Below are 21973 nucleotides of genomic sequence, written 5' to 3' on the forward strand. Positions count from 1 at the left end.
GATTTCTCAGGATCTATGCATCCAAATTGGGTGAAAATGTAATCACATGTCAGTTCTAGTATAACATATTTGTCCAATGAATACCCGTTTATCACCTGCTTTTCTTCTTGGGGTAGCAATTTTAATTACCAGTAGTGTATTAAAGCGTTGAGAAGCACGAGGGCGACGTCGCAGGGCGCCACGTCCTTGCATCGTTACAGAACAAGTCTGCTTAGCCTTCGAGATAAGTTTGAAACTTCAGCGTCGCAATGGGAGACAATTTCGGCGGTTCGAACAAGTGATCGAGCTTTTAATTGTAATGCGCAACGTATATAAAACGCACCCCGTGCAAATTTAACGTTTAGTAATTTGTGCGCAATAGGCATCACGTACTGGTGTGGGGTCCTCCAGTTTGAAGCCACAAGTTAATGAATAGACCATGGTCTTGACAAAGAAACCAATCTACATTTGCCTAAAACAAATTAGTAGGGACGCCAAGAACCCTAGATGAGATTGGGCGGACGAAGTTAAGAGAATACAAGTCCAGCTCTTGGACACTGTGCCGCTTCTCCAAACCGTCAGAAAGGTGTGACAATTTTAAAGCGTTATATACGACTAAACATGCTAAAATTCACACGGGAGACAAGTAGAAGGAACCTTAATAGGCATTTCCTGTAGAATGTAATAAGCTCATTCTACGGACAAAGACCTCTATGGAAATGGCGTTTTATACGGCTGCTCAATTAAACGGCTCCGAGTTTTGCATCTGGAGAAAGAGTAACACGAGAGCAAGGTGAAAAACACGGAACTTTTTCTTGTGTAAAGAAACATGAGAAAGAAAAGTCATTGTTCGCGCTTTCAAGTTGATTCTCGAGAGAAAGGAGACACGAGATAGACTGAGGGAAACAGCCGTCGCAAGCCGTGGAATGGACGCCGTACTTCGACGGCGTAGGGCGCCCATAAAATTTCTCTCCCAGGCGACGTTCGGCGGGAAGATGAAAGAAGTTTATACCTGCCCACGATTGCTCTCGGCCCGGTTGACACGCCACAGGCTTACGTATCACACGGTAGGCGCTTCGTGGCGCTTGTCGCCACGATCTGCCCGAAACAGTGGTAGGCTGTTGTTGTTCTTGAATGGTTTTTGTCTTTTGGAGAGAGGTTAGAAAAGAGTGGCGGGCATACTCTGTGCCTGTTTACATGTTCATATATTCGGTTGACCTCAAGATCTCTTCTGAATTTGGACATGAGTTCTACCTGTCGTCATTCTTTTGTACGAGTATGTCAAGTTATACCGTGGATTGAGTTCAGTTTTCAACGTTAGAATGTATATTGACTGTGTGATATCTTAGTCACGTTTTGTTGTATGCTATCTTGAAGTTGAAATAAAAATAGATAAGAGCATGCGAAAGAGGTGAAGGTCTCCTTCTCTCCTAGTTAAATTGAGATACATTTAGGAAGCGGCAAAAATTTTACATTAAATAGTGAGAATGTCTAAATATGCAGTCACTGTTTTTATTGTTTTGAATTATAGATAACATTGTCCTTCTGGATAAAGGAAAAGCATTATAAGGGATATTCAGGATACTACGTACGTAAATGTACGACGGGCGTTCAATAAATAATGCAACGTTTTTTTTTCGGCCCGTTTCGGTTGGAAAAAAAGCGGTTTTGTTTTTGGACATCGTGGAATATTCCCGCTTTGGCTGCTCTAGTTTCATGAAGTTCCAATAGGTGGCGGCCCTATACGTAGCCTTCAAAATGAAGTCTGTAATGAAGGAGCGTTCCAAGTAGAGAGCAGTGATTGAGATTTTTGGCAGAAAACCGGAGAGTCGCAGATACTCATAGGTGCTTGCAGAATGTTCATGGAGACCTGACAGTGAACAAGCACGATAAGTCATTCGACGAGGCGTTTGTCATAATCGAAACAGGGTCCTGCAGATCTGTCGGATCTCCCACGTGCCGGATAGCCGTAAATGGTTGTGACTCCTGCAAAGTTGTCACGTGCGGATACTGCCGTTCGAGATGATCGACGGATCACAATCAAATACTTATCTGCCTATCTGGACGTCTCCGTTGTTGGTGGCGAGACATCCGTCTACCAGCTGGGCTGCTCAAAGGTGTGTGCCTGCTCGGTTCCTCGCTGCCTAACAGAAGATAATAAACAGCAACAAAGGACCATCTGTACAGAATTGTACACGCGTTACGAGGCTGATCGTGTCAATTTTTTGTCGAGAAGCGTCCCAAGCGTTGAAACTTTGGTTTATCGCTTCGAACTGGAAACAAAACGGCAATCCATCGAGTGGCGCCACGCCACCTTTCCTTCGGAAAGAAGTTCAAAGCCGCAGCCTCAGCCGGTTAAGTCATGGCGAAGGTATTCTTCTGTTTGATGTCCTCCTTCACGGTGCAACGATCAACTCTGAAGTTTATTGCGCTACCCTCAGGAAACTCAAGAAACGACTTCAGCGTGTTCGTCACCACAAAAATGCAAACGAACTTCTCCTTCTCCATGACAACGCAAGGCCTCCCACAACTTTGCGCGCCCGACAGGCTCTCACAAAAGTTCCTCATCCACCATTCCAACCGGATCTTGCACGTTCCGACTTCCATCTGTTAGGCCGAATGAAGGATGCAGTCCGCGGGAAACAGTAAATGGAGGATGGGGTGGTTATCGATGCAACGATGCGGGCATACAGTGCCCTACAATAAGGCGGCGTAAGCCCGTTGCATTGAAAGGAGATTATGTTGAAAAATAGGGTTTTGTAGCCAAAAGAGTGTGGAATAATATGGTGTATTGTAATCCTGAATAAAACGAACCCGCTTTCAGAAAACAATGCGTTGCACTACCTGTTGAACGCCCCTTGTAATAAATTTGAACAACGAATCGACAGAAGTAACTTTAAGCAGCAATAATAAGATTATTAAACGGTAAAAAGATACTGGGGATGACAGAATAGAAGAAACACCATAGATGTTAAGTCCCCTAGTGCTCAGAGCCATTTCAACCATTTGAGCAATGGTTCGTGAAGAATAACATTCCTGAAATGGACTGGCAAGTGAGGAGGTTCCTTGAATATAAACGACACGCTGGTCTCATACACTGGCGAAGGTTTATGTTAGTAGGAACAGCGCGAAAATCTGTGGAAATAATACGTAGAGCTATAGGAACGTGGGCAGGACAGTAAATTAAATCTTATAAAAACGAGATGTCAGAAAATATTACAAAGTATTGCGTGGAGAGCTGAATATGAAACAAACAAGGAAGAAAGAAGCTTAGAATTCATTGCAGAAGACGAGAATAAGGTTGGGACAGTGTTCCCGAAACATGTACTAAAAGATGCTACATTTAGTTAAAAATACTAGCTGAGTATAAAAAGGGTAACTTGTAATATATATTTCTTAGAATACTGAGTGCAGTGAATTAATAGAAATTAAGAAATTCACTTGCCTCTGTCTCAATTTCCTATATTCTTTGCTAATCTTCGGTAATTTTGCCTCCTAGTCAGCTGAAGTACTTCATTTTCTTCTATTCTGTCATCCCCAGTATCTTTTTACCGTTTAATAATCTTATTATTGCTGCTTAAAGTTACTTCTGTCGATTGGTTTTCACACCTTCGTGTATAATTTCCTCAGTTTTCAAGGCGAATTTTGTTCATCGACGAAGCACATTTCAACAGAGAACGCACGAAACAGACACATTCGGGATCAAGAAAACCCTAAATCCACGGGTACACCAAGGTTTCAGCACACATCCGGTATCAGCGTCCAGGCAGATATGTGGCGACGGTCGTGTGATTGTACCATTCATCCTTCCTTCCCATCTAACTGGTTCTAGGTACTTGGTATTCTTGCAACAAATGCTTGAGGAGTTTTCGGAGACGTGGCATTGGACATTCGGCACAAATTGTGGTTCCATCATGATGACGCGTCAGTGCATTTTGCAGTTCACATCCGAAACCATCTGAAGATAGTCTATGGGGACATATGGTCGATGTGGACCACATGCTTGACCACCAACATCCCCAGACTTAACCCCTTTGGACTTTTTCTTGCTACATGAAGAGTCTTGTTTACGGGACCGCTGTCCAGTCTAAGGAAGATGTGATTCCATGGATCTCAACTGCGGCAGAAGTGATTAACCATAAACAACGCACTTTATGCAACCGTGCTGTGTAGATACAATGTGTGCACCAAACTTGGTGTCCGGACATGGTTTCCTATGTAAAATTTGATCTAATAAGCCTCCTCTACAACCTCTAGAAGTGTGTAGCATGAATTGTGAAACACCCTGTATATACAGAGTGTAACGGCATAAACACTGATAATTTTTATATGTGGTACCTTAATGTGTACACACGTCAGTGTGTTGGTTGTTTCTTATTTCCTTCGAACAGTCTTTCTACAAACGCTTTACTATTTTTACAGTCTGATGTTTTCTTCACAGTTATACTGCGCCACTAACGCGACTACACCTTTCAGTATAGATTGACTGCTTTTTGTCTACATGTTCACACATCAACACTTGACCTACTGCCCACAGAAAAATAAGCATTAATGGCTTTCTCTTGCCACATCTGGACGGACATCATAACCAACCTAAAAATACCACTTGTGATGGCTATAATTATTAGTCACCAATAGAAATATCTGCCCTTATACCCATTATACCATGTTCATATGTCAGATGGAGGGACTTTACTTGGCAGGAGAAACAGTTCTTTATTATTTCAGAGTACAAGTGTACCAAGGCCACATACCATGCTGTATTTCAGTATTTTATTGTTCTATTACACTGAATAATTGTTACTATGGACAGTGAAGAGTATTCAGAAGGAAATTGAGGTAAAATAACTCTTTTAAAAACGTATTGTGAAAGGAAACTTACTTTCCCTACCACTTACATCATTTGCATGTCCAATTTTAAAATAAAGTAACCTGTTGTGAGGATTATAATGAAACATAACCTATTCATCTTTCACAAAGCTTTCACGTTTCGTGTTTGTAACGGCTAGTTTTGTTGTATATTTTACGTTATGGGGTTAAGAGACGATATTGTAGAGAATAATGGAAAGGTGGCGACCCTTTGGGCACACCGTCTTTCATCCCTCGTTCATTACGTAGTCCCTGCAGAGACATCGCAGCCATCTCAGCTACGTAATGAGCCATCAGGACGAGTAATTATAGGTATGACAAGGAATGGCAGAGTTTGTTTGCTGCTAGCCATAACAGTTGTGGCACTAGATCTTTTCTATGTCGGTGAGGACGGCACAGAGACATGGTCAGGGTGGCAGAAATGAGAGCAAAATAGCCATAGGCTCTTCCAAGAAAGCACCTGGGCTTCTACAAATGCGTGACCGTTTGTTTGTGAGCACAGGCAGTGGCATCTCGCAATAAAGATAGACTACAAGGGCGGACCAGTCTTCAGCATCACAACAGCCAGTGACCTGCATTCCGGAGGCATGTTGTCCACCTCAGGTATGCTATTGAAGAAACTTTATAATTTGCTCTGGGAAGAAGAGCATTGTCCGCCGCAGGTATGGAATGCACGTACGTTTCTCTGGAGCCAAGTTTAGTGGGGGAGAGCATAGACTTTGGCGGCACTCTTTCTCATTGGAGGAATACCGGTATACCGTGATTAGTCGGGAGTTCTGGTGCGGTGTTATAAGTACGCCATTTGCGCAATTTGGGCGTACAGCTTGACAGTTGGAGAGGACAACTTTCAGCGACTCCATGAGGATTTGGTGTCGAGGAGGGATGAGAGGTAAGATTTTCGAGGCATTCGGTGTATGTCCACAGTAGATGATGGTCTGAGCAGTTTGGCCGAGCTAGGTTGTGCGCTCGGCAGACTGGCGGAGAGTCGCCACATAGGACAGTCTTGGTTTTTTCGGCGCGCCGGCCTTAATATTCTGCACATCTCGGCACGGGCGTACGGCGGCCCCGACCTTTGCATTTGTGCATCTACAGCCAATTTCCACGTCACCGTTGGGCAGCTCAGTGGTGAGCATATGGAAAGCCCGGCCCGTTGGTAAGCTTTGTCTGGGGACTAAGTCTTCAATGCAGTGAGTCCAACTTGGTCTTCAATGCAGAGAGTCCATCTGACTTGCAGTTTTGTATTTCAACCAATATGCGTCATTCTGATGTTCAACCAGCGGTTCAGAAACTCGGTCACTATCTCACATAGAGTCAGAAAGTGTTGTTGCTATTATCTTGAGGAACGCATCGTTTTAGCTCGAACCCCTTAATAACTTTGCCAACTATCAACACGTGTCGGATTTCTAATAAATTAAGTCTGAAAAGCGCAATATTTCATTTCAGTACGCTATCCATCCTGTAGAACTACAATAATTTTTTGTGAGCTTACGTAGTCAGTTACCTTTAAAGCAGAGAGGAAAATAAACGTAAGAGAAACATGGAGACCTTGAAGACCAATAAAAGGACGAGTCTCCGAAATACTCGACAATGTTACACAACGGGAAAAGAAAACTGTTTATTAAAAGTTTTAACTTACAGAATCTCCTCATGTGGATTAAAATGCGCTTTAGAACAACTTAAGGACGATCTAGGAGATTATTTAATTCTGGCTGGAAGCTATTTGTCTATTTATAACAAAATGTCAATCTTCAAAGAACATGGCGGTCATTCAATGTTCAAAGGAAACGGCGTGAAATGGTTCAGGAAATGAGATATCAATATCATTTATGTGTTTCGTTCAGCTGGAAAACCAAAGCATGCAGGTTTGTACATCATTTGCTTGATTCTACACTCATGTTCATAAATTAAGGATAATTTCAGAATGTGGTGCCAGACAACGTGGCACTACACAAAACTGTCGCTAATAGCATAGGCACATAGGGAACACAGACGACAAAGATCTGTAAGTCCATGGTATTGGTGATAAGTTGGGAAAACCGTCCCATAACACATGTACTACAAAATGCCGTCCGCACCTTCTGGTCGTGTGGCAGCGTTCTCGCTTCCCACGCCCGGGTTCCCGGGTTCGATTCCCGGCGAGGTCAGGGATTTTCTCTGCCTCGTGTTGACTGGGTGTTGTGTGATGTCCTTAGGTTAGTTAGGTTTAAGTAGTTCTAAGTTCTAGGGGACTGATGACCATAGATGTTAAGTCCCATAGTCCTCAGAGCCATCTGAAACATTTTTTTTACAAAATGCCACTGTTTCCTGCACATGTACCCCGACATCGGTATGGGATATGATCACCATGCACACTTACACAGGCCGCACAACGGGTTGGCGTACTCTGGATCAGGTGGTCGAACCGCTGATGGGGTATAGCCTCCCATTCTTGTACCAGTGCCTGTCGAAGTTCCTGAAGTGACCTAGGGGTTTGAAGACGTGCAGCGATACGTCGACCGAGAGCATCCCAGACGTGCTCGATGGGGTTTAGGTCTGGAGAATAGGCAGGCCACTGCATTCGCCTGATATCTTCTGTTTCAAGGTACTCCTTCACGATGGTAGCTCGGTGGGACCGTGCGTTATTATCCATCAGGAGGAAGGTAGGACCTACTGCACCCCTGAAAAGACGGAAATACTGGTGCAAAATGACGTCCCGATATACCTGACCTGTTACAGATCCTCTGTCAAAGACATGCAGGGGTGTATGTGCACCAATCATAATCCCACCCCACACCATCAAATCACGATCTCCATACAGGTCCCTTTCAAGGACATTAAGGGTTTGGTATCTGGTTCCTGGTTCACGCCAGATGAAAACCGAGAATCACAGTTTAAACTATACCTGGACTCGGCCGTGAACACAACCTGGGATCGCTGTTCCAGTGACCATGTACTATGTTCTTGACACCAGGCTTTACGGGCTCTCCTGTGCGCAGGGATCAGTGGAATGCACCTTGCAGGTCTCTGGGCGAATAAACCACGTCTGTACAGTCGTCTGTGTCTGGAGACAACAGTTCCAATGTCTGCGGTAAGGTCCCGAGCAAGGCTACCTGAAGTACTCCGTGGCCGTCTGCGGGCACTGATGGTAAGATATCGGTCTTCTTGTGATGTTATACACTGTGGACGTCCCGTGCTGTAGCGCCTGGGCACGTTCCCTGTCTGCTGGAACCGTTGCCATAATCTTGAGATCACACTTTGTGGGACACGGAGGGCCCGTGCTACGACCTGCTGTGTTTGACCAGCCTCCAGTCGCCCTAGTGTTCTACCCCTCATAACGTCATCAATATGTGTTCTTTGAGCCTTTTCAACACACAGTCACCATTAGCACGTCTGAAAACGTCTGCACACTTACTCGCTGCACCGTACTCTGACAAGCACAAACACACCTCTGCGTATGTGGACTGCTGCCAGCGCCACCGTGCGACGACCGCAGGTCAAATGCACCGCATGGTCATACTCCGAGGTGATTTAAACTCACAAAGCGCCCACCAGAGCGTTGTTTCAACATGTATCAGCATTATCCTTAATTTATGAACATGAGTGTATTTTAGATATATGTTGAACGACTATACCGTTGCATAGCAAAGTCCGAATTTTTTGCAATAGTTGTCTTGCGTGGCGAGAAGGTCCAAGGCAATAAAATCGATGAATATGTTGTTATTGAATATATAAAATCGTTTTCTGTCTACTAGTGTTATTGCACAAGAAACAAAATCGCTGAAAGTGAATATTTAAAACCCGATTCGTCTTTTTCCAAAATGTACTACTGTACGATCGGAAATGTGATGAAAAACATAAAATACCAGCAAAAGAGAAGTCATATTAGAGTGTTCATAGACCATAAATATCCTGTGGATGGGCTTTCTTACCTACCAAATGACGCCGCCTTTGGCTTGATAGAAACAAAATGTAGAAAAGCAACGCATATTTATTCGCCAGATGACTGGATAACCATCCTGAAAGAATCCAAAAAACATAAATCCTTTTAAAATAATTCAAGTGAAGCATATTAACTTTTTATCGTCCAAGAAGTCTAAGAAACAATTGTAAACCGAAAAAAACTATTTATGGTTACTAACTTAATTTGGTAGAAATTTAATAGTAGAAGTACGAAAAGGGTTGTCAGATTTCACTAAGATAAAAGACTAGCCTCAATCCTGCCTTACTAAATACCGGACTCCGTCTGAACAGGTCTCGGTAGGCCCAACAGTACCTACCTACTTTCGTGTCATCCTCAAATGACAAGCGTCGCTGCAAGCGGATGTGGAAGGGCATATAGTCAGCAAATTGCTCTCACGGTCTTTGTCATCTTTCTCAATCAAGTATCTCCTCAACTGGTCTCACAGTGGCTGTTGATGAAATTGATTTGTCCAAGAGAGATAAAGACAAGCAATGACGTGCAGTTACAGACGCAAAGAATACGGATTTGTTAAATTTGAGGCCTTTATTTCTCCAATCCACCACTCTTTCTGAAATTCATTTCTTGCATTTGAAACGCTCGTCAAACATACATTGGTCAGAATGACGCTGATGCTGAAGACAGTGGTGATTTGTACTATATGTGAGTACGTAAATAAATGTCATCAGTATAAGAATTGAGATACAAACACTAGAAATGAAATGTTATATTGTGAACTAATTTTTCTGTAATAATTTTCAGTTGAATACCTAAGCAAGCCCTTAACTGCCATGTAAAAAATTATTGTTGTTTGTACTCCATTTCGTATGGAATAAGTGAAGTGCAATTTTCTGCTTGCAGGTAAACTAAGTTTATGTTTTTCAAGTTTATGCAGATTGTTTCATATCCATGCATCGTTAACCAACTAAATCAGAAACACTTTCTTTAGACTTGCACCAGGTATAATCTGTGTGCCTCATATAAATGCCACTGGAGCAATGTCAGCTCATTCTTCTTCAAAAGCCGAAACCAGAGAAGTTACTGGTGTTGAACATTGTGGTGTAGGGCGAAGTAGACGTGCTTACCTCATCCGAAAGATGTTCCAGTGGGTTCAGGGTAGTGCTCTGGCCAGCCAGTCCATTTCAGCAATGTTATTCTTCACGAACCGTTGCTCAAATGGTTCAAATGGCTCTGAGCACTATGGGACTTAACATCTATGGTCATCAGTCCCCCAGAACTTAGAACTACTTAAACCTAACTAACCTAAGGACATCACACAACACTCAGTCATCACGAGGCAGAGAAAATCCCTTACCCCGCCGGGAATCGAACCCGGGAACCCGGGCGTGGGAAGCGAGAACGCTACCGCACGACCACGAACCATTGCCTCAGTGCTGCTATTTTATAACAGGGTGTACTGCTGTGCTAATACAGTCATCGTCTTCTAACTATTTCTCTACTGTACAAAGTACGCAGTAATGTAAAATGTGTTCATATCCTTCCTTTTTTTTCAGAAGAGACTATACGCTAAGCACGAAAAACACCCACATATCGTAACACCATCTCCTTTCTGTTTCACTGATGGCACTACACGTTATGGCAGGTAAAGTTCTCCATGAATTCGCCAAACCCAAACCCTGCCATGGGATTGTCACAAGGTACAACGTGATACACCACTCCAGATCACTCGTTTGCAGTAATCCAGTGTCCTGCTGCGTTGCTCTTTGCACCACCTCAAGTGACGCTTAGCATTGAAGCAGCATAGCCTAGCATAGAAGTATGTCGTTTATGGGTAGCATTGCTCGACCATTGTATCCTCTTCTTTATCTCCCTTCGCATGGTCAACGTACAAGCTCAACTGCTGGTAACGCTTTCAAACTCACGAGTAATTCCTTTCACTGATTTCATGCGATCAACCACCCACTGCAATGCTCGATGGTCCCTGTCCGTCAGTGCATCTACATCTACATCTAAATCATACACCATAAGCCGCTTAATGATGTGTGGCGGAGGGTATTTTTGTAGCACTAAATGAGCCCCCCAAACCTGTTCCACCCGCGAATAGCGCTTGGGAAGAATGATTGTCGGTAAGTCTCTAAATCGGCTTTAATTTCACGAATTTTCTCCTCGTGCTCATTACGCGAAACTGATGGAAATAATATGTTGTCCGACTCTTCCCTGAAAGTGCTCTAGCGAAATTTCAATAGTAAATATCTCGGTGGTGCACAATTCTTCTTTTGTAACGTCTGTCAATAGATTTCTTAAAGACGTCATAGTTGCCGTTGGCTGTATAAAATATTTATTATTACGATTAGAATTTCGGCCTTATGGCCATTTTCAAGTAACACTGCAAAAGTTACATTCTGTCAGAATATAAGGCTATCTGACATGAGTACATGTCGTCGTCAAAATGCAGCCTTTTGACTGTGAAAGTCCCACAAGATCTAAAAGTCATTTTGATGACGACATGTACTCATGTCAGATAGTCTTATATTCTGACAGAATGTAACTTTTGCAGTATTACTTGTAAATGGCCATAAGGCAGAAATTTCAACCGTAATAACAAATATTTTATAGAGTCAATGGCGACTATGATGTCTTTTAAGAAATGTTAAAATGACTGTGAATACCAACCATGAGATGTCTGCCAATAGAATTTGTTGAGCATCGCCGTAACGCTCTCGCGCCGTCTAAACAATCCCGTAACGAAACGCGCCGCTCTTCGTTGGAACTTCTCTATCTCTTCTTTGAGACCTACCTGGTAGGGTTCCCAGATAGATAAACAATACTCAAGAATCGGTCGAACAAGCGCGATATGAGCCAACTCCTTTGTGGATGAGTAATATTTCGTTAAGATTCTTCGTATGAACCTGAGTCTGCTTTTCCCAGTATTTGTTTTATGTGGTCATTCCACTTAAGGTCGCTCTGGATAGTTACTCCTAGATAATTTACGGTAGGTACTGTTTCCAGCAATTTGAAATCAATAGTGTAGCTGTACAGCAGTGGATTTTTTTCCCTATGTATGCGCAATATGTTACGTTTATTAACGTTCGGGGTCAACTGCCAGAGCCTCCACCATTCATCGATTCTCTGTAGCTAATTCTTCAAACCGTTACTATCTCCTGGCGTTGCTCCTTTGTCATAAACAACCGCATAATATGCGAGCAACCATAGAGCATCCGATGCTTTCTACTAGATCATTTATATACATACTACTGGCCATTAAAACTGCTACATAAAGAAAAAATGAAGATGGTAAACGAGTATTCATTGGACAAATATGTTATACTAGAACTGACATGTGATTACATTTTCACGCAATTTGGGTGCATAGATACTGAGAAATCAGTACCCAGAACAACCACCTCTGGCCGAAATAACAGCCTTGATACGCCTGGGCATTGAGTCAAACAGAGCTTGGATGGCGTTGACGGGTACAGCTGCCCACGCAGCTTCAACACGATACCACAGTTGATCAAGAGTAGTGACTGGCGTATTGTGACGAGCCAGTTGCTCGGCCATCATTGACCAGACGTTTTCAATTGGTGAGAGATCTGGAGAATGTGCTGACCAGGACAGCAGTCGAACATTTTTTGTATCCAGAAAGGCCCGTACAGGACCTGCAACATGCTGTCGTGCATTATCCTGCTGAAATGTAGTGTTTCGCAGAGCTCGAATGAAGGGTAGAGTCACGGGTCGTAACACATCTGAAATGTAACGTCCACTGTGCAAAGTGCGAACAAGAGGTGACCGAGACGTGCAACCAATGACACCCCATACCATCACGCTGGGTGATATGCCAGTATGGCGATGACGAATACACGCTTCCAATCTGCGTTCACCGCGATGTCGCCAAACACGGATGCGACCATCATGATGCTGTAAACAGAACCTGGATTCATCCGAAAAAATGACGTTTTGCCATTCGTGCACTCAGGTTCGTCGTTGAGTACACCATCGCAGGTGCTCCTGTCTGTGATGCCGCGTCAAGGGTAACCACAGCCATGGTCTCCGAGCTGATAGTCCATGCTGCTGCAAACGTCGTCGAACTGTTCGTGCAGATGGTTGTTGTCTTGCAAACGTCCCCATCTGTTGACTCAGGGGTCGAGACGTAGCTGCACGATCCGTTACAGCCATGCGGATATGATGCCTGTCATATCGACTGCTAGTGATACGAGGCCGTTGGGATCCAGCACGGCGTTCCGTATTACCCTCCTGAACCCACCGATTCCATATTCTGCTAACAGTCATTGGATCTCGACCAACGCGAGCAGCAATGTCGCGATACGATAAACCGCAATCGCGATAGGCTACAATCCGACCTTTATGAAAGTCAGAAACGTGATGGTACGCATTTCTCCTTCTGACACGAGGCATCGCAACAACGTTTCACCAGGCGGCGCTGGACAACTACTGTTTGTGTATGAGAAATCGGTTGGAAACTTTCCTCATGTCAGCACGTTGTAGGTGTCGCCACCGGCACCAACCTTGTGTGCATATCACAGCATCTTCTTCCTGTCGGTTATATTTCGCGTCTGTAGCACGTCATCTTCGCGGTGTAGCAATTTTAATGACCAGTCGTGTATTGTAAACAGCACCGGTCCTCTAACACATCCCTGGGGTACTCCGGAACTTACCTTTACGTCTGTCGATTTTGTTCCGTTAAGAGCGACGTGTTGAGTTGTGTCTGCAAGAAAGTCCCGAATCCAGTCGCAAATCTGCTCCGATACTAGATAACCTCTTATTTTTTTTCACTAAACGGCAGTGCGGGATGGTGTCAAATGCATTCCTGAACTCTACGAACGCGGCATCAACCTGACTGCTGTTGTCTACGGCGCTGTGGATCTCACGGAGGAACAGAGCGAGCTCAGTTTCGCTGGATCTCTGTTTAATGAATTCATGTTGGTTTTTTTAAGATGATTTTCATTCTCTAAAAACGTTATAATTCTTTAACATGTTCTATAATTCTAAACAGATTCATGCCAACGATATAGTTATATAATTCTGCACATCTGTACAACGATCTTCTTAAAAAGGGGAATGACGTGGGCTTTCTTCCAGTCGTTGGGTACCCTTCGTTGTTGAAGCGATCTAGGATGAATTACTGCTAGAAGTGGAGCACGTTCTTTCTCCTAACTTTGTAGACTCTTATAGGTATGATATCTGACCCTGACGCCAGCCATTATAGTTGTTATTCTATTCCGGGATCGTTTATCTCAATATCTGCCATTTCGACATAAGTACGACGATTGGTAGGATGGACCGTACTACGATCCTCCACCGTGAAACAATTTCGGAAGACCGAAATCAGTATCTCTGTTATCTTCCTTTTTGTGGCAGTATGGTCACTGAGTGAATGAATAGATGATTACCCGCTTACTGATTTTTCATACGACAGAAACCATTTAGGGATTTTACTCATGTCAACTGACAAAGTTTTACTGTCAAAAGTCATTGAACGCTTCTCTCATTGCTCTCCTTGTGCTCATTTTCGCTTCCTTCAGCTTTTCTTTGTTAGCTAGGTTTTTACTTCTCTTGAACCCGAGATATAGCTGTCTTTGTTTACGGAGTAGTTTTCTATCGCGGCTATTAAACCATTATGGGTCTTTCCATCCCTTAACACGTTACTCGTAACATAGTTGCCTAGGGAATACTGCACGATGCCTTTTAATTTTTTCGATTTGTTCTCATCGTCGAAAGTTTGATGCGGGCTGCTCACATACCCTGAAATTTGTATCCTGTCCCTCTTGCGAAGTAAAAAGATCTTCCTACTTTTATTAACATTCTTTGTAAGACCCATTCTCATACGTGCTACCTTTCTCTACGTTAACTGATTCGACAAGTTCAGGTATTTTTGTTGCCAGGAGGTCTAAAACGTTACCATCACGAGACGGTTTTCTGACTATTTGCTCAAAGTAATTTTCGGCAATACTTCTAGAGCGATGTCACACGAATCCCTGTCACAGGCAACAGTTTTGATAGCATGACACCCCCCAATCTATACCTGGCAACTTGAAGTCATCCCCTACTAGATGTAGATGTAGATGTACAACAACGGCGTCATCAGGAAAATTATTAAAGATATTCTGCAAGTCCTGTCTCAAGCGCTCTATCAAAGGGGCTCCTGACCCATGCGGTCTATAAAGCATCCGGTTATCCTTCTTGACAGATCTTTGATACTTCACCCAGATTAATTCACAATCGGAATCCGTGATAACCTCGCTATATTTTATCGAATTCTTTACTGCAATACACACGCCGCCACCGTTGACGACTAACCTATCCTTAATATAAATATTCCAAACTGAATTTAAGATCTGGGGTTTTCATTGACGTCCGGATTCAAGTAAATTTCTGTCCCTAATACTATCTGTGTATTACAGCCTTCAGTAAGCGGTACTAATTCTGGGACCTTTCCTTGGATACTCCTGGAGTTTAATAAAATCTTATTAACCTTTTCTTTCTCTGATCTGGGAGGCTAACATTCTCTGAGGATATTGTGGGTAATTTGTCACGGAAATCATCTTAAAACCCAAGGATGGGTTTCTCTAACCTGGTCTTGGTTGGTCGTGGTTCTTCCTTTGGGTTTTCATTTCACAGTCGCATCACCAACAGTGGAATCAGGCAGCTTTAAACGGGTGTAATGTATCCGACTGTTTTGGTACTCAGGGGACATTCAGTGACTAGTCCACATTCGAAGTCACTGAACTCTCTTGAGTGACCCAGTACGCTGTTACTGCTTACATACTGTCAACGCAATACTCCCCACTTTCTTTTATTTACTGGAAGGTCTGTCTCTCGTCACATCTAGTGGTCAATTCCGCATTGCGTGGGGGTATACAGATACATTGATCGGATAGGATACATATATTCTCACGAATTTATCAATGTTAGTAGGTTAGCACAGGTCATGATGTGTTGTTAATATACTATAGCATACACTACAAAACTGTCCTACAACGATTTTTTTCTGTCTGTTAATATATGAATTGATTCGTTTCGCTCTACTGCAGGTTCTCCATCGTCAGGCGGTTTACAGAAAATGGTAGGTGAAGGAGCGAGTGTGTGGCCGAGGAACAGCTGTTGTGGAAGGTGTAAAGCCAAACGAAAACCGCCCTACGTAGAAAAATTTCTTTTTTGTAAATGAAACTGACTCATGACAACTACTCACTGTTCGATAGGTAGCAACACCGTTGAACTTTTATGTCCACATCCTCGTTACCCCCGTGATGTGCGGACATGCGATCTGTACATTAACGGGGATACAGAGAACACGGAGGAATAAGCCGTAAGGTATAAATTACGTTGCAGTTGAGACTCGAGTCCTTGGCCCTTGGGAATTACGACGCATACAGCACATGTGTAGTGATGACTAGCTGCAGCAATGTTAGATCGCTACTATGGAAACGTCAGCAATTTCGAGTCGAGTTGCTGTTACTGGTAAACAAATGAGCAGCTCGTTCTGTGTTTCTCATTCGTCTATGTCCATGTAGGCAGCATAGCAAGAAGTGATAACTATTAGGCTCGACATGTTTTACAGGAGATATGAATGTTGTCTTTTCTTTGCATACACAGGAACGTGCAACGTAACTTCGCAAACTGGTCCACAACTACATGCTTTGTTGAAATGCACGATGTGAATAATTGTAAAATTTCAGATAAACGGGGCTTGTCTAAAAATAGCATTCCAGAACATTTCGAAGGTGTGTGGACAGTGGCTAGGATAAACCTTAGTTCTCTAGCTTTATTATTATTCAGAACAGCAATTGAAAAGAAATATGTTAATATTAATGTCATGAACTAATTAATCTTCAGTTAGTTTATGTTTAGTAATGCATTTCTCAGAGTTTATGAATTTAATCGAATCACATGAAAAGGACCAAGCGGAAGATACTCAGTTATAAACAGACATTTGCGTCATATGACGTCGCTACAGACTGCATGAAATTTTATCGCTTACCACAATCATAACGTCGTTAAAGAAATAAACGAAACTCGTAGGTATATGAAAGAAACTGTCTACCTCTAATACTAATTAAAATATACCTCAGTTTTATTCGATTATTTATTCTCAATTTGGAAAGACTGATGCTTTTCCATGAACACAGATATACATCTTGGACATCATCATATCCCTCAGTCAGTAACATGATAAAACTTGTTTTGAAAATTAAAAATTTAAACCTAATTTCTTACCGCTGCAGTCCCTACCAGGCAAAGTGGGTAGTTTTATTTGAAAATAGACCCTCTGTAGATCTATGTTCTTTTCAGTCAAATGCCAGCGAGCCGGGAAAGTGAAGATGATGGCGAAACAAATTTTCCAGTTTATACTTGTGCTTTACACCCAGAGGAAATCACCCAACTGCCGGCCGCTGTGGACGAGCGGTTCTAGGCACTTCAGTCCGGAACCGCGCTGCTGCTACAGTCGCAGGATCGAATACTGCCTCGGGCATGGATGTGTGTGGTTTCCTTAGGTTATTTAGGTTTACGTTGTTCTAAGTCTAGGGGACTGATGACCTCAGATGTTAAGTCCCATAGTGCTTAGAGCCATTTGAACCATTTTTAAAATCACCCAACAACTTATTTGGATTCGAGTACCTTTAACGAATTTCAGTATGGAGCTGTAGCAATTGTGTCCCGGTCAAAATATGAGAGCCTAGTGTGCGAATATGTTTAGTGGAATTGTAAATCTGGAGATTTGTATGACATGTGACGCACTGCATTACACACCTTCACAGGAACAGTATAACATTTGACCTTTTTATCCTATTTATGATGTACAAATCAGCTTTATACTTTTTACTTATAAATTATATGCAAAGACACATTTACAAATAAGTATACTGATTGTGATGACGTTCAGAACTCTGTAAATTTTATTTGTAAGTGGCTGAGTACTCGGCAGTGTCCAGATATGTACTTATTCCAATTCCATTAGTCCATATCCTCCTTCCCCCTCTCTGACTATCCTTTAGTTCCTCTCACCTTTCTCCCAACGTTGCCTCTGCCATCCCAATAGGACGTTGCTAGTTCAGTATTTATTTCGCGATAGTAAGTGATACGTCCACCAAATGTAGTTGAAATCGATCCAGTGATATAAAATATGCAGATCATACATACATTCATACATATACTTTTATAATATTTACCCAGTTGCACCTCTTGAACAAGCTAGGGCAAACTGTAGCGTAGTGTCATGAATAGAGTTTCTGCCTAAATGGTAACAAAACACATAATCTTGGCCGATTTGAGCATCTCTGTTGTTGAATTTAATGAGGAGAGAGTGGACGTGACGACAATAGTAAGCATAAGACTCTAGAATAATACAGCAAACCCAGTGATGTTCGTTATTATTTAATACTGTCGGCTTTTTAAATATAATTTGTTGTAGCCTTGTCATTTTCTCAGTGGACTGGGATAAAATCTATTTCCTGTTTCCTGATAATGTTCTTAGAATCATTGGTAGCTAGAAAATCATTAACGCATTTACCAACAATGTTTTACTCGAAATTTAAAAAAAAATCATTTGATGTAATTTTCATCAAAAGACTTGGTTTAGTAAAAACATTTTCAGTTTAAAGGCAATTTGGATGATTAAGTGCCACTACGGTAAAATTAAAGTATTAACTAAGATCATTTAAGAAATTACTGATGCACGAACTAGCATATTTTATGATCTTGCCACACCTAAGTCGATTTGGCTTGAAGTACTCCGGCATTATCTCATTTGTTACGTATCTTCATAATGAAAATTGATATAAAAATTTATTCGCATTAGTTTTGGTCCAGTAGGAACAAATAACATGTGGCGATAAAAGCCAATGTGCTGTGACGCAACTGTATTGACGTGTCTGAAAACGAATTTGTGTATTTACGGTACAGTTATTTCCAAATTTTTAAGCAAAGTGTTTCCTTTGGTGTGAATTTTTAATTCTTCTATAGGTTGTAGAATTTTATATCATTACACGCGCATCATTATTATGCAGTCATACCACATGCTATTTGTCGACTTTCCAACGAGTTACTAAGTACTTCATCCTTATTTATAAACTGTAACTATTTCTTGATAATTTGGAAGCATTATCATTTCATAGCCATCTGAACTAATAATTAAACCCATACAAGATTCTATTAACATCTTAAAGTTGAGTGGAGTACACTCATTTTGGCTGTAAGTTGCTCATGCTGGCCGCTATGATTCCATTTGCTTCGTGTCTGATGCCTTACTTCGGAAACTATTATATTTACAATATCGCTTGGTTAAATCAGTTTCAATGAACATGTGACTTAATCATGAATGTAGTATCTAGGATGTAGTATTGTTACCGCATACATCATAAAGGAAGAGAAGTGATGTAACAGCAAATTAAAACTAGGATTAATCACTTTTTTAATCCCAACAATTAATGATATTTCCAAACGCCCTTTAACTGATAGTAAGCCATATGTATATTATGGGAAAGTTCTTTTATGGCTTACAGTCGTTACCCCTTTCATTTCAGCCACACAGAAAGTACAATTCTGTATTTCTCCGTGCGGATGACTACCAACTACTTCCGAAATACATTATATACGCATACCGGAGGGTTAATAAACTGGAACACTAGTCAGAGAATACTTGTAAATTATTCGAAGACGGTGAGCTCCTGTTTTTCCGACAAGTTAATTTATAATGTGTGACAGGGGTCAGCAATGACCACAACACTATGAGACTGCAGGCGTTCTGTCCTTACTTTATTGTGAGTGTCGATTCCTCCACGAACTGCCAGCCAAGAAGGTATTTGCCTTAATTATCATGCAAGGAAAACATGCGAACTTTGACTATCGCACGGTAAATAGAAAATGTTATGGCTGTGCAAATAGATTACTTGATCGGCAGGACTCGTTAAACTGAAGGTGACACTGACTCTGGCGGAACTCATTCTTGCGCCCAGTTGCAAACATTGCTTCTCTTCATTACAAAAACCGACTCCAATTTGTCCATTGTGATATGGTTAATAGTTACGTTATGAAGAGGCTTAGTACGTGAATTATAAGTGGTCCGAAGGCACTTAACACTATGATCGTACTCCACCTGTGTTAAATGGACTTTTTTCTTTTTGAGGAGCGATCTGTTTTACTTGCTAAAAACATACACCACCCAAGATCGCATAAATAACTTTTTTCATGTAAAACAAGCGGTTTCGAGAGACTTTGCTGTCTTATTCAGGTCTTAAAAAAATCTTTTTGTTTTGAAACACGTGGATACAAATCAGTACACTGTAAAAGGTATGTCACAAGAAAAAATTTAAAAACATAAAGTACCATGTGAAAATGGCCATGGCCTGTCACAGAGGCCTGTTACATCACAAAAACTCTGTACAAAGTGGCACATCTGTTTACATAAGCTAGGCGTATTCTAAACAGTGAAAAAAAAATCATGCGGTCTTGGCAGGTGTATGTTTTCACTGAGCTAAATTGTTATGTTTAAATGAAGCTTAGTCTAACATTCTATACTGAACAGAAAACTGAATATTTATTGTGTATCAAGACGGTGACGAGATTAATAAATTGCATTATGCAGTAGTGGGATTAAAATCTCCATTCTTACATCCCGATTTTTCCGACTCGCTTGATGAGGATGGCTGTACGGTAGATTCGACAAGGCCGCCGTGCGGGTGAGTCGCTACTTTCTAACTTTACGTCCTGTTTAAGTATTCTTTCACATTACTGTGAATAAATTAAAGGAAACGTCTGGCAAACGGATAAATATTGAAATATGTGGGATACTTTCATTACTGAGTGAATATTTGAGAAACTTAGTCTCTGTTTAGATCTTCAAAAATGGCTCTAAGCACTATGGGACTTAATACCTGCGGTCGTCAGAGGCAGGATTCGAATCTGCGACCGCAGCAGCAGCGCGGTTCCGGACTGAAGCGCCTAGAACCGATCGGCCACAGCAGCTGTTTAGATCTTCATCACAATGAGAAAGAATAAGTTTGTTTCTATATGTGAGCTATTTCTAATTTCAATATTATTTCTAATTAGCCACGCCTACTATTTACAGTAATAGAGTCTGAGAATTACGTTCAACTTCATTCACAAACATCTCAAGTTATTTCCTTTATTAAACTAAATCCCTATTTGGAAGAAAATAGCATTTTAAAATCATAAGTTTTGAGCGATTTGGAACTGATTCGTATCACTGATGGAGTCACGTCCAGTTCATTCCTCTATAGCCGCTGGTTCGCAGACACCTCTGCCGAGAGTCCAACGAATGGACCAGTCGCGTGCCTCCAGAAGAAATATCGTGGTCTGCAGTGCTTTTCCCTCGCCGTCGGTGTGTAGGGTGGTCCGGACGTCGAGTTGTGGTGCTGCCTGTCCGTTCTCAACACAGCGGTTTCGAGCTGAGGTGCATATGGACTGTGGCGTTAGCAAAAATACGCCAGGAACTCTGACATGAAAGCGGTGGAGGCAATGGATGAATAGAAGACAGCACCAGGATTCGACACCAGGACCTCCTCCAACACGCCGGGGAAGGGAGGGAGTTGCGGACACCAGAGGCCGCGACATCACTTCCATACACACGCGACTGGCCTACTGGCTGGGCGCTGGGCAGATGATTCTGTGCTCCAGTGTCTGTAAAGGAACGAACTGGGCACGAACCATACAGTTCACCTCAAGATGACGAGTAGGAAACTCGTCTAAACGTTGCGAGAACACAACGTCATGACTGGGATGATAACCCAAGAAGATTTCATCAATGAAATGAAGCCTGAATTCCCAAATTTTTATCGCACTTATCATGTACGAAAAAAGTCATAGGGTTATGACAACTCGAGAGGGTGCTGAAAAGTAATGCCTCTGAAATTTTTGGGTGAATACTCTTTAAGCCTTTTAAATGAAACATACGTTATAAGCATTCTACATCTTTATTCTTCGTATCTACATGTTTGCATCCCGCTGCCGCTAGACGGCTCCGAACTGTAGCGTGTGACATGTCGGTGTGTAACGAAACTACGTCGGTGTGTGGGAAAAGCGTGCTGTAATAGAGTTTCGAATTCAAAGATTTCGGCCACACATGGTGCAGCCTCTCCTTCAGCATCACAACGCTGGATTACACACGAGCGCTGAGACACCTGCAACAATCGGACGCCTTGGGTTCACTGCCATCGATCATCCTCCACACAGCGTCAACCCCATCCAATT

Source organism: Schistocerca piceifrons, chromosome 3 (assembly GCF_021461385.2).
Source record: "Schistocerca piceifrons isolate TAMUIC-IGC-003096 chromosome 3, iqSchPice1.1, whole genome shotgun sequence".
Lineage (NCBI taxonomy): Eukaryota > Metazoa > Arthropoda > Insecta > Orthoptera > Acrididae > Schistocerca > Schistocerca piceifrons.